General features: G+C 38.6%; 1 pseudogene; it reads right to left on the bottom strand.

Annotated features, from left to right (window-relative positions):
* Positions 1-1,930: 1,930 nt before the first annotated feature.
* Positions 1,931-12,947, bottom strand: LOC110065776 (lactadherin-like; annotated as a pseudogene).
* Positions 12,948-14,067: the final 1,120 nt, after the last annotated feature.

Genomic DNA, 14,067 nt, shown 5'->3' with positions numbered 1-14,067 from the left:
TATGATAGCTTTCCAGTCCAACTTTCAGCTGTCAAGCTGTCAACTTTTTAACCAATGAGATTCTATGGACTTTTTTAAGTAGCCAATCAATAAGCGAGAAAAGCTATTGACAATGTTCGCGTCATTTTGAATAAAATTCAGTTATATCTTTGTTTATGGCAAGTTTACGGCGTCTTTTCGCCCGCATTTATTCCCGACATTTGACTATTTTGGGGTCTTGTTATTGTAAAAAACGAATTGACGTTAGAATTGACGTTAGCCTGCGGCTCGTGGTTCCACAGCCACTTTGACAATGTTGTGACGCAATTTATCATCAATGAGAGGACAGCCGCATAAAAAACTGACGTCAATTTGTTAATTTCTCCGTTTGATATACTAGGTAGGGCAGTAGGCGCACCTCCCTAAGACTTAAATAACATTACGACTCACTTGAAAGGACAGTCCGGAAAATTACTTACCAGCAATGTTCTACCAAAAACAGAACTACGAGCAGTGGACCATTACAATTGAGGTCTTACATAACACATATATAAATGAAATAAATACAGATCATAATTGACCATTCCTCTAATGGGGTTTCAGGGTCATTGTGAAACAAATACTAACAAAATATCAAAAACGAGAAAGTGAATAACTTTATTCTTCTGTAGACATCAGGAACAGAGTTTGCTGCAGACATCAGGAGGGTCTAGATGGTAGGGGGGGGGATGTCGGTTCTCAATAAAAGTTTGTCCGATTTGTGAATTTTCATTTGAATTTTGGGCCATTTGTCAGTTGTCAGTTAAGTATCTGTCAATTATCAAGACCCTTATTTTCCTAAAATTCTTTCCTTTCTACCTTGGTCCTTACACAAAGCAAGCATCGTATCTCAATAGGCCAATTCCAAGTTGCCTTTTGCCTCTGAGTCAAAACGAGCATTCCTGCGAAACCATTCACATCGAAATGTGTTCTGCCAACATGTTCCTTTTCATGCATATCAAACTCATTTTCATATGAAAGGTTTTGCACGTCGTTTTGACTCGGATATGGCCTATTTCTTACAAGCAACTGCTAATGAAAATTCATGCCCAAATTCTAATATACCCATTAATAATATCTACGAATGTACATGGCAAATCCAGGCGAAAACGAACACGTACTCTCCTTCCGGATCTGGACACGACCTACTAACATGTCGTAACGAATCGATAGCAATTTACTTTCCGCAGAATAAGTTAATATAGTCCATATGTTTCTGGCACGCACTTAAAAATTGGTTGCACTCTGTAAGGTTTACTTACAGGTTTACTTACAATTTATTATTGAATGCTAGGGAGAATGTGATATTCGATAACCGTTTAGTTCACTGCCTACTTCGCCTGGTAACTCTAGTTGCCACTGTACATCTGTAGCTCCTGCGATGATTTTAGCTTTTCCAAAACTAGGTAGCCCAAGCTCAGTAAGGGAGTGTCATTATCACTTCAAGGATCCAACGGTCCTTTCGCTACAAAGCCGTTTCGCTCCGAGTCGTATTGTTCCAACTGGAAGTTCATTCACTACAAATCGATCGCTTTATACCAGCAGACATTTCGATTCTCGCTGTGGCCACGTGGCCTTCAATTTAGGATCATGTAACAGGTAGTATGAGTGTCAAATTGAAAATGATTCGTATTTAGAGATTTAATAGGAAACTCAGTGATGGTTTCAGTATAAAACCAAGCTAAATAGCATGAATATTCAACACAACAGGATCAAGTGATAATATCTCAACCGAAAAAAAAAAAAAATTCGATGAATTTCAAACGAATAACAATGGCTTAAGCTTTTTGTCAGTTATTATTAGTATCTTATTTTTTTGGCATTTGTCGGTGTCGTCCGTTGTCAGTTGTAATCCCAACCAGACCCTCTAACACACCTGTTTAAATATCGTGCCCTTCTAAATTGCAAGAGTCTATGAATCTGTGAAAAAATAAATAAATAAAAATAACATTTTGTCTTAATAACAGTTACAAATGCTTGAAGGTCTGGGCTAGCTATTTTCGTTCTAGCCAATATTTACCTTAACTATGTCTTTCTCGTTCTTAAAATGGCATTCCTAAATGACAGGGGACAAGGTGTAAACTTTTATACATCATGAATACCTTTTATTAACAAACTTCGAGGGAATAACTAATGGTTATGAAAGGAGTTTTTCCCTTTCGATTTGTGGTCCAAGCAGGAATTATTATATCTCACGTCTGTGTGTCTGACAAGTTCCGGAAAACATTTCAGGTCAAATGAAGCGGCTTCAAATGACTCACATGTGTCAAAAGCAAAACGAGTCAATTCGAATTCGTTGCTTAATCGTTAGCACGTACGTTTTATCATTTTGATGCACCATGAAGAACCATGATTCCTTAACGTCCATTGCAAATAGATGTGTGAAACATTTTCTTTTTGACATGTCATGTCAAACGCGGAATGTTTTACACATCTTTTTGGCAAGAGAGTTAAGAAATCATCCTGACAATAAATTAAAAGTAGATGAATTAAGAAGCTGGGTAATTCAGTAAAGTACCTGTATGAGTGTAGAGTTCCATTCTCATAGCGATATGAATTTGCCATGCAGTTGGCTTTATCCGTAAGAAACGTGCCGTGATTGGTGGATTTAAATGGTGATAGACAACGGTGTCGTGGTAGGTATTGCCTTCGAACACCCAAGGATATATATAGCGGTTAGGAAACAAAAAGAGATTTCTGTGTGAAGTTTGTTTTAGTTCACTTATTTTGCAAGGTATGTTTTATTCGCTCTGTATGTACAAAATTCGAAATATTCGTTGAACAGTTAAGTTAGTTACTACCATTCTTTATTATATACGCCGCGCCTGATTGAAACTGTTACAGCTTATCAGAGTTGCTTCTTCTTGGCAAAATAAAAATTTATTGTTGCTTTTGTTGACTGTCTTTGAGTCAATGTGGCTAATGATGCCATCAAATAAATAGAGAAATTTCTCGTGAAGATTGTAACAAATGTCTGGGAGGAAATTCGTGCGTCTTATCTTGACCTATCTTGAGGTACTTTTAAGTCTGACACGAATTATTCGTCTTACAATAAAGAAATAAAATGATTCATTTTCTTCCAAGGAGGCACGGTAACGATCGCTACAATGTTTCGTAGCGCGGTCCGGATTTTCCTATATTTGCCCACGATCAAGGTAAAGCCTTTGTGAGTTTGAAGACAAGTGATTTCAGAGGGAGAGAGAAGTGGGTCTGTATAGTGAAAAACTGTGACCGAGGTACGTTCACAGTTTTTTTTTTTTTTTTTGCCATGCGGACCTCACAGCCGGCAAATAACATATTTAACTTGAAAGATTGTCTTGTGAAAATATTTCTGTTTACCGCGTCCGAAGATTCTCCTTGTCTCTTGTAAAACAAGAATGATGCTCCATCGTCGCTGAACTGCAACTTTTACTTCGTCACCATCTGTGCGGGAGACCACTTATTCCTTCCCTGTGTAGCCACGTGTGTCACAGGCGTGATTTTACCAAGATCAACTTGAAGCCATTGGTTCAAATCGCTCGTCAAACTTAACCAGGCGCCACTCGAATAAGCATCAGTCTCTTTAGTATACAATCTCGCTCGCTTGGGGCTGTGGTAGGCATTATATTCTGAAGATGCCGTTATTTGCGAGTCTGCAATAGCGCCGCTTTCCATGCCAAGAGCTTGCATTTTGTCTACGAAATAATAATAATAAAAAAACATCCGGCATAAAGTAAACAATTAGGGGATGAGTCGTTTCTGAATAATCCGAAATAATCAAATCCTCCCTAGGGAGGGAACGAGGTAGGGTAAGTGCTGTTAGCCTCAGCCTTCGGCTTCGACTAATAATACTTATCGAAACCTTGATTGGCTGACCTGGATCACTATTGTCCTCAGATTTTCTTTTAATGCATCTACGATAGGTTCATTTCTTGGATAATTCTCCATTTTTCGTATCTACATCATATTTTTCCGCATTTGGTGCTTGGAAGTTCGCGCAACACTATAAAATCTTTGTAGCTCTGCGACCGCGCTCGGCAAGGTGACAAATAACCGTTCTAGCTTTGCATTCTACAGGTGACAAAATATCCAAAATTATCTTGATTTGCAGCTCACAAAATAAAGATTAAGATCGTAGCAAAATTCTAGCCTCCTTCACTGAGGAGGCTAGAAAGGGATTATTGCAGTTAGTCTTATGTAGAGGTTAAACGAAAAAAGATTAAACGTTTCTTGTTCTAATCGTTTCATGAAATTTAACGAGGTCTTTGTTGATCTGCAAGTTAATTTAAGACTATTCGTGACCAGTCTCCCGTATCTCGTACACACAGCTGTAACAATCTTAAGCCTTTACTCTTAGAGTTAAGGTACAATCAAGTAAAAATTAGACATTGTTGAGTTTAGGGTTGAATTAAAGGGTCAGTTACCAAGACAACCGTAGACTTCCATCCTCATGGAGATGTGTTCCTTCCATGCTGTAGGCGTCAGTCTAACATATCGCGCTTTGATTGGTGGAGTTAAGCGATGTTTTACCACGGTGTCGGTATCGTAGTTTCTAATAAACACCTGCAGAAACACGAGTATACAAGTGGGTTGCGTTATGCTTTCAACTTGGGAAAAGATTTCGCTTCCTATTTCAAACGTGGTATTTGGGAAGATTGCCAGAGGCGTTCGAGCCTACCCTAACATATATTTCAGTTTATTGAAAATTCTGGGTTAAATACTTAAATTCAAGCTTAAAATGTACTTAAATGTTTCATTAAGGATCTTAAAGCTATCGTTACTGCTACTGCTACTGCTACTGCTACTGCTACTGCTACTGCTACTGCTACTGCTACTGCTACTGCTACTGCTACTGCTACTGCTACTGCTACTGTTACTGCTACTGCTACTGCTACTGCTACTGTTACTGCTACTGCTACTGTAACTGCTACTGTTACTTTGGAATTTGGTATAAAGTAATTCATGAATCATTAAATCTGTTCCAAGTGCCTGTACCACCCCCCCCCCCGTCCACTATACTGCTTTTTTTTCCCAAAGGTGAAAAAATACTATAAATAATAATAATGATAATAATAATAATAATGATAATAATGATAATAATAATAATAATAATAATAAAAAACTTGGGAAAGTGCTAGCGATGGTTCTTTCCTGTTTAACCAAGTAAATCTTTATGTAATGTTTCAAGCCCGTATATCTGGCTGATACACTGTCTCAGACCAGCTGATTTTCTGCGCTTGTTTTCGTCTTTAAAGTATATATATCTTCAAACCTTATCTGAGTTCTCTCCTTGCTGTTTAAAAGCCTGAAATGAATTTCCATTGTTGCTGTACTGTAACTTGTATTGGGTCACCCACTGCTCGATATTACATCTTCCTTGAGTTGCCACATAACTGACAGTTGTCTCCATTCCAAAATCGATTTGAATCCACTGGTTCAGATCATCTACTCCTGTTGCCCATGCACCAGAATTATCTATGTAGTGTAGTCTTCCGTACTATGGGGCATGATCACTATATTGAGAGGACGCTGATATCTGTGCGGGCGTTATCTTAAAGTTTCCATTCCCAAAGGAGCCTGACATTCTAAATAGAAAAATATATGGTAAATGGTAGTAATATAGAATGGTTTTACCCAAGTTATAGCATAAAAAATAGATTCAACAGTAGTGCAATCTGAATAGTAGTAATGAGCCCCGCTGAGGCTCGAACCTGGAGTGCTCGATCCAGAGTCCACCGCGCTGACCAGGACGCCACCGCGCCTCTCACTGTGTTCTGTTGCACAGCCAACACCATGTTATATACTCAATGTTAATTTGTACCTCCGAATTACGAAGGAGCCTCCGAGGGTGAGATTTACAGCAGATTCGAATATGGTGGCCACAGTTGAAACTTAACTGAGCTCAGACGAATTTCATCTTCACTATACGATTAATTGAGCCTGGCATATGCATTTTGGAACTGTCATCCTGGGGTGGGTACAGAAGTTTAGGAATTAGTCATTAAATTGTTGGAGATTCAAGCGAGGGTTATAATTACCAAAACATCCGTAGAGTTCCATCCTCATGGCGATTTGCCTGTTCCATGCTGTGGGTATCAGTCTGATGTATCGCGCTCCGATTGGAGGAATCAAAGGATGTTTTACCACAGTGTCTTGATCACTGTTTCCAACAAAAACCTATTGATAATTAATGTAAACATAAATACATACTAATTATGCATTGACCGTTATTTTGAGCCTTGCAAACGTCAAATTCGGCTAAATTTTCAAACCAAACATTGTTTTCCAAACGAGTAAAGTTGACGTAAGCGTGCATCTGACTGTTCTCTGATAGAGCACTTTAAAATAAGCCAGTCAGAATCCTTTTTAGAAATATTCAAATGATTTGATTGGCTAACGAGAAAACAGCTGTCAATCACAAACTAGGCTTCAGCTATACTTCTGGTTTCGAGTGGCTTTCGAAAGAAGAACGATCACTTCAAAGTCCACTTTTTAGTTTGATTGTTTAAAGAGGGATCCAAAGGTTTCTAATCCAGAGGAATCCGGCTACATTGTGGCTGATGAAAAGATGCACTTTTCCATTTTGAAATTATTTTCAACCTACCGTTGCTCAATGCTGATTGGTTCAAATTTCAAAGATAGTGGTCCAATACACAAGGAGTAGTTTTTCGTGAAATATTATAAGGGTGACTTGGTTTTAAGTGCAAAGAAAAAGGGTTTCAAGAAAAGTGATAACATACATCGTGTTTTAGAATGATAATAATTCACGTGAAATAAACTTTTTTCCCACGCCAATTCCTTTCACAATTTCCTTGTTTCATTGTTTTGTCTGCTTTTTTTTCAAAAATTTAGGCTGAAAATGCCATTATATGATTCGCATGGATTCCCGGTTGCCGCAAGAGTGAAATTTGTCTCAATTCAAAGATGGAGTTGAAATCACTCATTCAGATTTTTCTGGAGATGAGGTATGTGAGTTATTAATTGTGATGTTGCAAGACACAATAAATTTTGTTGGTTTGTCTGACACCTGGCTAATTGGCCTAACAGGGACGAATCGTGAACAGAGTATCATTTTCAGGGTCTTTCGCCGTAGACAGTGTCATTTTCTAATGTCTTTACAGGGGTATTTCTGGATTTTTTTCTGAACACCACCACAATTCCCTCCTCTTACCCAGGTTCCTGACGGTATTTGATGATTTGCTTAGCTTGGTCATATAATCAAAATCAAGCGACTATGTTCTGCAAAAACTGTTCTCACCTTGTCTGAACTTTGTCTAGTCTCCTTATAAACCTGAAACGAAAGTCCATCTTTGCTGTATTGTAACTTGTACTGGGTCAGCCATTGGTTGGGGTCCCCGTGCCTCCCTCGGGTTGCCACAAAAGTGACATTTGCCTCAACACGAAGATCGATTTGAAACCACTGATTGAGATCATTCGTAGCTGCAGCCCATACTCCGTTGCCACCCTTAAAATGCAGTCTTCCGAGGGTTAGAGCATGACTCCCATCATATTGAGATGAAGCTGAAATCTGTACTGCTGTTATTTGACGGTTCTCCATTCCCAGGGGACCTCCGCACCCTAAAAGCAACAAACATAAAAGATCTAGAATGATCATAAATTATATTCAAGCTAAACAGATTCAAGGGCAGAAAAGTACCATGAAAGCTTAAAACAGAAACCAAACAAAACTATACCCAAATAGAGAAGGAACTTTATTTATTACTTATTTATTTATTTTCCATTTAATTCTAATTTTGACAAACCCATCTACGGAAGAGATGTTTATGTACAAAGTTTCGCCACACCCCTGTTTTCGGTGCCCCCGTCGAATGCTATTGAGATTGCACTGTTATCATCTGGACTTATCCTAAAAGCATGGTGCCAAAATGCCCATTGCTAAAAGCACTTTACCGAGCATACATTGAAGGGCAACAAAGAATTCAAATTGTTGAAGAAACAGAGGAACTGTTTGTCTGGTCACAACGCCAAGAAATCCATTAAAGCCGCCACTGGTAGTGGTAGTCTACTGGTAGTGGTAGTCTACTGGTAGTGGTAGTCAACCGAGGTCAGTCGGAACAGCGGTCCCAGCTGAAATTAGAATTACTTCCTAGCTTGCACACGTACATTGGCGTGATGAAATCATCATTCGGCTTATTATTATTATTGTTCAAGAGTAACCACGTACTGGTTCCGACCTCTCAAATCCTTGATATCATAAAACGTATTCAAACGTGGGTATTCAAGGCTGCCTACGCAAAGCCACTGAGTAATAACGTGTCCTGGCCAAATGAAAACGTCAAGGATTATGTAAGCAAGAGTGCCATCTGCTGTGCTCACCAACTAGACCAAGGTCAAGAGCCTATGCTACCTAACATTGCCCAAGACAGACCATGCATTGAGCAATGTTGCAGTGGACCTATTTCAACTCCACAACCAATAGTTCCTCATCACTGTTGATTACTTTAGTGATTCCTAGAAAGTGAGCTAGCCAAATGCATTGTACACGCTCGCAGGCTATAATTCAAGCCCTAAAGTCTCAATTTGGGCGCCATAGGATTCCCAAAACTGTCGAATATCATAATGCGCCGTCAGTTTGCCTGTGCTGGATTCATCGTCTTTGTACAAAGTTTTAGAACGTAACAAGTTCGCCTCATCATTCAATGGAAGAGTCGAAGCTGCTGTAAAAGCATGTAAGGTCCTCGTCAAAAAGGCTCAGACCCCTGGTGAAGATGTCCAACATGTCTCATTCTTCCATGTACTCCACCATTAAAGCAGTTGTTGAGTTGTCTATGAATTTATACCAGTAGTTCCTCAAGCAAACTAAGAAACAGTGGTAAGCATGTTTGCTGTCGAAAATACGAATTGTTTTCCATGAAGGCAGGTGTAATTGGCATTCAGGTTTCCATGCACCTTCAGAGTGAAACATTGTCAGTTTTTGTTTTCATCAATAAAAATACTATGAACTATGAAAAAAAATACAATACAAAACGAGCACCGAAAAAATGGTCACCGTCTTTCTAACGGAAGTGAGAGTTGTTTGTTGATTGACCGAGCCAATTTGTGTTGTCGCAAAACTTTATTTTCGCTGGATGGGGACACCTTGAAGAGTTACAACTCAATGGTGATCTGTCCGATTTCAGTCCAGTCTCCAAAAAAAGGTAAGCGCCATGGAGAATTTGTCAATTCTAAAATTTGTTTTGTTGACGCTCATTTCTGTACGGCCAACATGTATGTAGCTTTTTAAATTATTTTTTAAAATGTTCTGCAGCTGTTGAATGGAATCGAACAAATGAAAACCCCAAAACACTTTCTTAAACGTTTGGGTCTCTCACCTCGAGGAGAAATTTTAAAAAAGATGATTTTAACCTTTCAAACCTTTAGAATAGCCAAATTTATCATTTGATACTGGACTAAGGGTATCTGTGCAGTAATCGCGAGGCGCTAAATCCTTTGGGCTGGAGGCAAACTTAAAGGTACACGGTAACCTTAAATTGAAATTTATGTTACCAAACTTCTTTATCTCGTGAACCACTCATGAATTTCGAAAGCAAATTAATACTACACTTTCTTTAATGACGCTTTCTAATTATCGTTAGGACTGAGCTAAATAATTAATTAAGACAACAACACAAAGACAACAAACACAGTCTTTAGTGCTTTTTTATAGTGAAAATCTCACGTCCTTGCTTGAATTTAAGAAAATCGATCATTAAACAGCAACATGATAGTAGTTTTATTCACCTCTGGTGCAATGGAAACCCGTATAACAAGGCACACAAACACAGTGGTATTGATCCTCTTCTTAATTTGGGTTGCAGCTGCCATTATTTTTGCAGGGGTCCCTTGAGCAAGGTGTCTACAGTAAACAAAAACTAAGCATGAAAATTTCTGGCATTGTTGTAACAAGTATGTACGAGAAAATCAGAGAATGTATAAATATTTGACTTAAAAAAGTCTCCAACAGCCAATTACCATACCAATTACCAGCCAATGAATTATTAATAAATTCTGTTAGAAATTTAAGTAAGAACCGAACGTGTAACTTAAGGTTCTGAAGTGTAGGTTCGTGGATCACACTTTTCTCAAAGTAGAAATTTTTGCCATAATAATTTCACTTTTTCTTTCGATAGCAGAGCAAGATCTTCTTTGTTATGCTGGGTTTCAAAAACGCTGTTTACTTCGTAATGATAACAAAAAACTTACATTTAATTCGTCTTCTGAACATCACACCATGAACAGGCGGCGGAACTTATTACATTTTAGTTCTTGGTACGCCAAATTAAACAAGGGTGTTGTTTTATTTGCTCTATACAAACTATAAAATGATATAAAGTATAAAAAAAATTATTAGCTCTTCAAGAAAGCTCTTCGAGAATTGTCTTATACAAATGACCCTTGTAAAATAGACTCTAAAATGAATTATTTTATTCATCCCTTTTCTTTACAAAGAGAACATCCATCTTGCAGCCAATTTCAATACAGTGTATAGACCCGGGTTTTTGAATCATGATTCGCCCGTGCATGATTCGCCCGTCGTGATTCGACCATAATAACATGACTCTGACAAGGAGCACCTGCACGTGGTGTGGAAAATGGAGGATAAATACGAGATGGTAGAAACGGACAGCAAAACTCTTCCATAATAAGCGGGAGGCAGAGCCTGCTTTATGTAAAATGAAGGACGTCAAAGCAAAAGGCGTCCTTACGAATTGTTTTCTACCAGGAGAAGAACCTTAAGCGTTTGGAAAGGGGTAATTTGAGGTTCGGCGGCAGAATTAGTGTTTCTTGCGATTGCCGATCCGGGGGGGCGGGGGGGGGCACTGCCATATATGGGCTATATAGGTATGTGCCGCTGTGAAGGGTATGGTTTTCAAGCAGTTTACTCTAGGATAGGGTATATAAATCAGAGCGTTTGGGACTAGAATAGGGTATAATTTTTCACAAAACTGGCTCGTTGGTTGAAGATTTTATCTAAACAAAGGAAACCAGGAATTGCCACTCAAAAATATATATATAAAAAAAAACAAATCGGCACGTTTAAATTTACGCAAATCAGCCTCAACATTGTCGATAGATGGGGGGAGTTGGGGAGTTTACTCTAGTATAGGGTAGCAGAATTCAGCTCAACTAGCTCTGGTATAGGCTAAGGGTTCCAGGGTCCCAGCGGCAGATCCCCACCCAGAAAATCCCAAAGTACCTCCCCCGGGTTGCCGATGTCATAGCCGACGAAATATATTTTGTGAACAAAAGCTCGCTGAAGCTCGCATTCTGTCATTAACAGGCCCAATAGGAGACGATGGTGTGTTAGCAGCGCCGCTGCAATTTTGGAACACCGTCTACGCCAGAAGAATGGTAAAACAGTACGGCCATAACAAAGTTAGCCTGCGACTGGCACAAAAAGGGTGTTTAAAATGGCAACATTCGACCAGAGAAATGCATTCTGCTGGGATTTTTTCGATGGCAAATGATATTTTTCTTCAATATATATCCTTTTTGAATTTTTAGCATCATAAATTTTAGTTATTGCCAACCGTAGATTAAATTTGCATCACTTCGGCGGCTCGACAGTGACATGACAGTTTCATTTTGTCATTCGCATTTTTCTGTGATCATTGTGCTTCAACTTCAACTACATCTCGTCAAAATACGACAGCAAATGACACTACAATGTCCAAAAAGCGTATGCACAATTAGGTATTTTACCCCGTATCTGAATTGTTCAATTTTCTCTTCTTTCAAGTTCCAACACAACGAGTCGAGAACGTGTCACGCTTTCCTGTCAAGAAATGTAATATTGCACTCATCAGCGATTGATGATGACTTGAAAATAAATTATTGCAAGCGACAATTTTTGTCATCTCACTTGTGTTAGTATTCATTTTCGTCTCCTGTGATGAATTCAGTGAAAATAGCGCTGAATCTAATCGGTATTAAACTGTTTTGAGGTTTACCTGTTTAACAAGAGACGTGATGCGCCACTTAAACCACGTCGATCTGTTTTTGCCGCTAAAAGCTGAAAATCGTGACTTATCTTAAATGAATGCTGCCAAGGTTTTTACCTTAAAGTGTATATGACATGAAAAATAATTTCCGCTTATTTGAAATTTTGTTTCTTTTGTGATGCACATTTGGGGTGCCAAGTTTCGAGAACGCTGCTTCAAATTTTCCAGAGATATCGTTTATTCAGTATTTCACCACTTTTTAGTTGCAAACAATATGACGTCATCCCTGATCTAATTTTTATAATAGAAAAATGTCAATATCTCTAAAACGAAAACATATATTTCTAAAAGAAAAACGCCAATCTTCTGTATTTTGAGAGGCCTTTCAAATGAGCAGAAGTTATTTTTCATGTCATATGCACTTTAAATTTTGCCGAAAAAAGTCTTTTAACTTTATATCTCATCATTTACGAAATTAGCAGAGCTGTGGTAGCCTCGCGGTCGACTCATGACGGGCGAATCATGCACGGGCGAATCATGTTTCAAAAACCCGGGTCTATACACTGCACTGAAATCGGCTGTAATGCATATCAGTGCTTACAAAATATCTCGTCGCAATGGTGGCTAAACGTGATATTCAACTGGATTTCAAATTGTCAGTTACCTTTATACTTTAATTGTGAAACTGTTGCGAATCGCTCAGTGTCTGGACTTCTAAACTTGTCTTCACTTAGCAGCTCGCAGCGACGAAGCAACGTTGAACGAAACACAGGGCACATTAGCAACACAGGCGAAAGTGCACTCTGTAGCCCGGACTACCTCAGAAGAAGAGTTTAAAGGGGATCCTTGAAGATGCTGAAACTTGTGTGCTACAAAATTTGCGTACGACACCCCGTGTTGAAAACTAGATCGTTTCAAACCACGATCACCTTGGACCAAAAGTTGATTGCGCTGGCCTGTAACACATGGAAAACGGAGCAGAAAAACTGTAAATAGAAAATAAAACATTTCTGTTTAACAGAAATAGCGTGGCAACGCGAAATATGTTCTTCGATTGAATATATAGTATTTATGCACCATTGCTGATGTATAAGGTACAGACTCAAAACGCCCAAAGAACGAATCGATCGTCACGTCAATCAACCAATCCGCGAATGACATTTAAATCACAATTGGTAGGTAATTTCAGTTTTTCTCTTTGCCTTCATTAACCAAATAAGGCCTGGGGCAAAACCTTTAATATGGAAATGAGTTTTGGTTAGATAATCATTTTCATTCAAATTAAACAATATGTTTGCGTTAGACAAAAAGAGAATATACATGACATCTTGAAGATGGGAAAAAAATTCTCGCTGATAGTGTTTTAAATAGTGACCTAAGCGAAGAGGAAATTCGCATAACTAAGCCGGAAGCGGCCATGTAATGTCCTGCTTTTATGTAGAGGGTTTGGATAGCTTGGTAGAATCTTCAGTAAAAAATTTCGGCCCATTTTCTAAATACGACTTAAAACGTGTCATTTCTAAGCTCAAGTTTTTGTTGAACTCTCAGCTATCAGTTGAATTCCATGCAGGCCCCTTACATAGATAATAATGAAATTTTCAAAGTTTTCTATTTATTAAAAAATGCAGAAGTGGTCACCTTTGAAACCGAAGCTGAGTTCGTGACAAAGGTCATAAAGTCACTTTATTCCAAGAAAATGTTAACTAATTAGGCTCTGTCACAATAAACTCAAACTGATTTTATTTGTATACGTTTTTATACGTGTAATACATGCAAAAGTTACAGGTGAGCTCACGCAGCCCTTAACTGACACTAAGTTTTGGCTCTAGGATTCACTTTTATAGTTACATGTATTAACTGACATTTATCTATCTACAAATTTGCATCACATGCGGTCAGCGGAAAACACTATTTTAGTGCGTGGTAAACTTATTTTTGTTGTTGTTTGGAACAAGAGAAGATCAAGGTACCGTCAACACTTACGACGACCTTGATTATTCTTGATTTCCTGAAAAACGGCTCCAAATTTTCTAAGGTGTGGGGCTCCGCTCGCGCGCCTTCGGCGAGCAGGATCTCCGCTATCAACAGAAAAACTCACCTCAAAGTTACAAAACTCAAATCGAAATTC

The sequence above is a fragment of the Orbicella faveolata genome, unplaced genomic scaffold (assembly GCF_042242905.1).
Source record: "Orbicella faveolata isolate gen_17 unplaced genomic scaffold, um_ofav_v1 contig_24, whole genome shotgun sequence".
Classification (NCBI taxonomy): domain Eukaryota; kingdom Metazoa; phylum Cnidaria; class Anthozoa; order Scleractinia; family Merulinidae; genus Orbicella; species Orbicella faveolata.
This window is presented reverse-complemented; position numbering and strand designations above follow the sequence as displayed.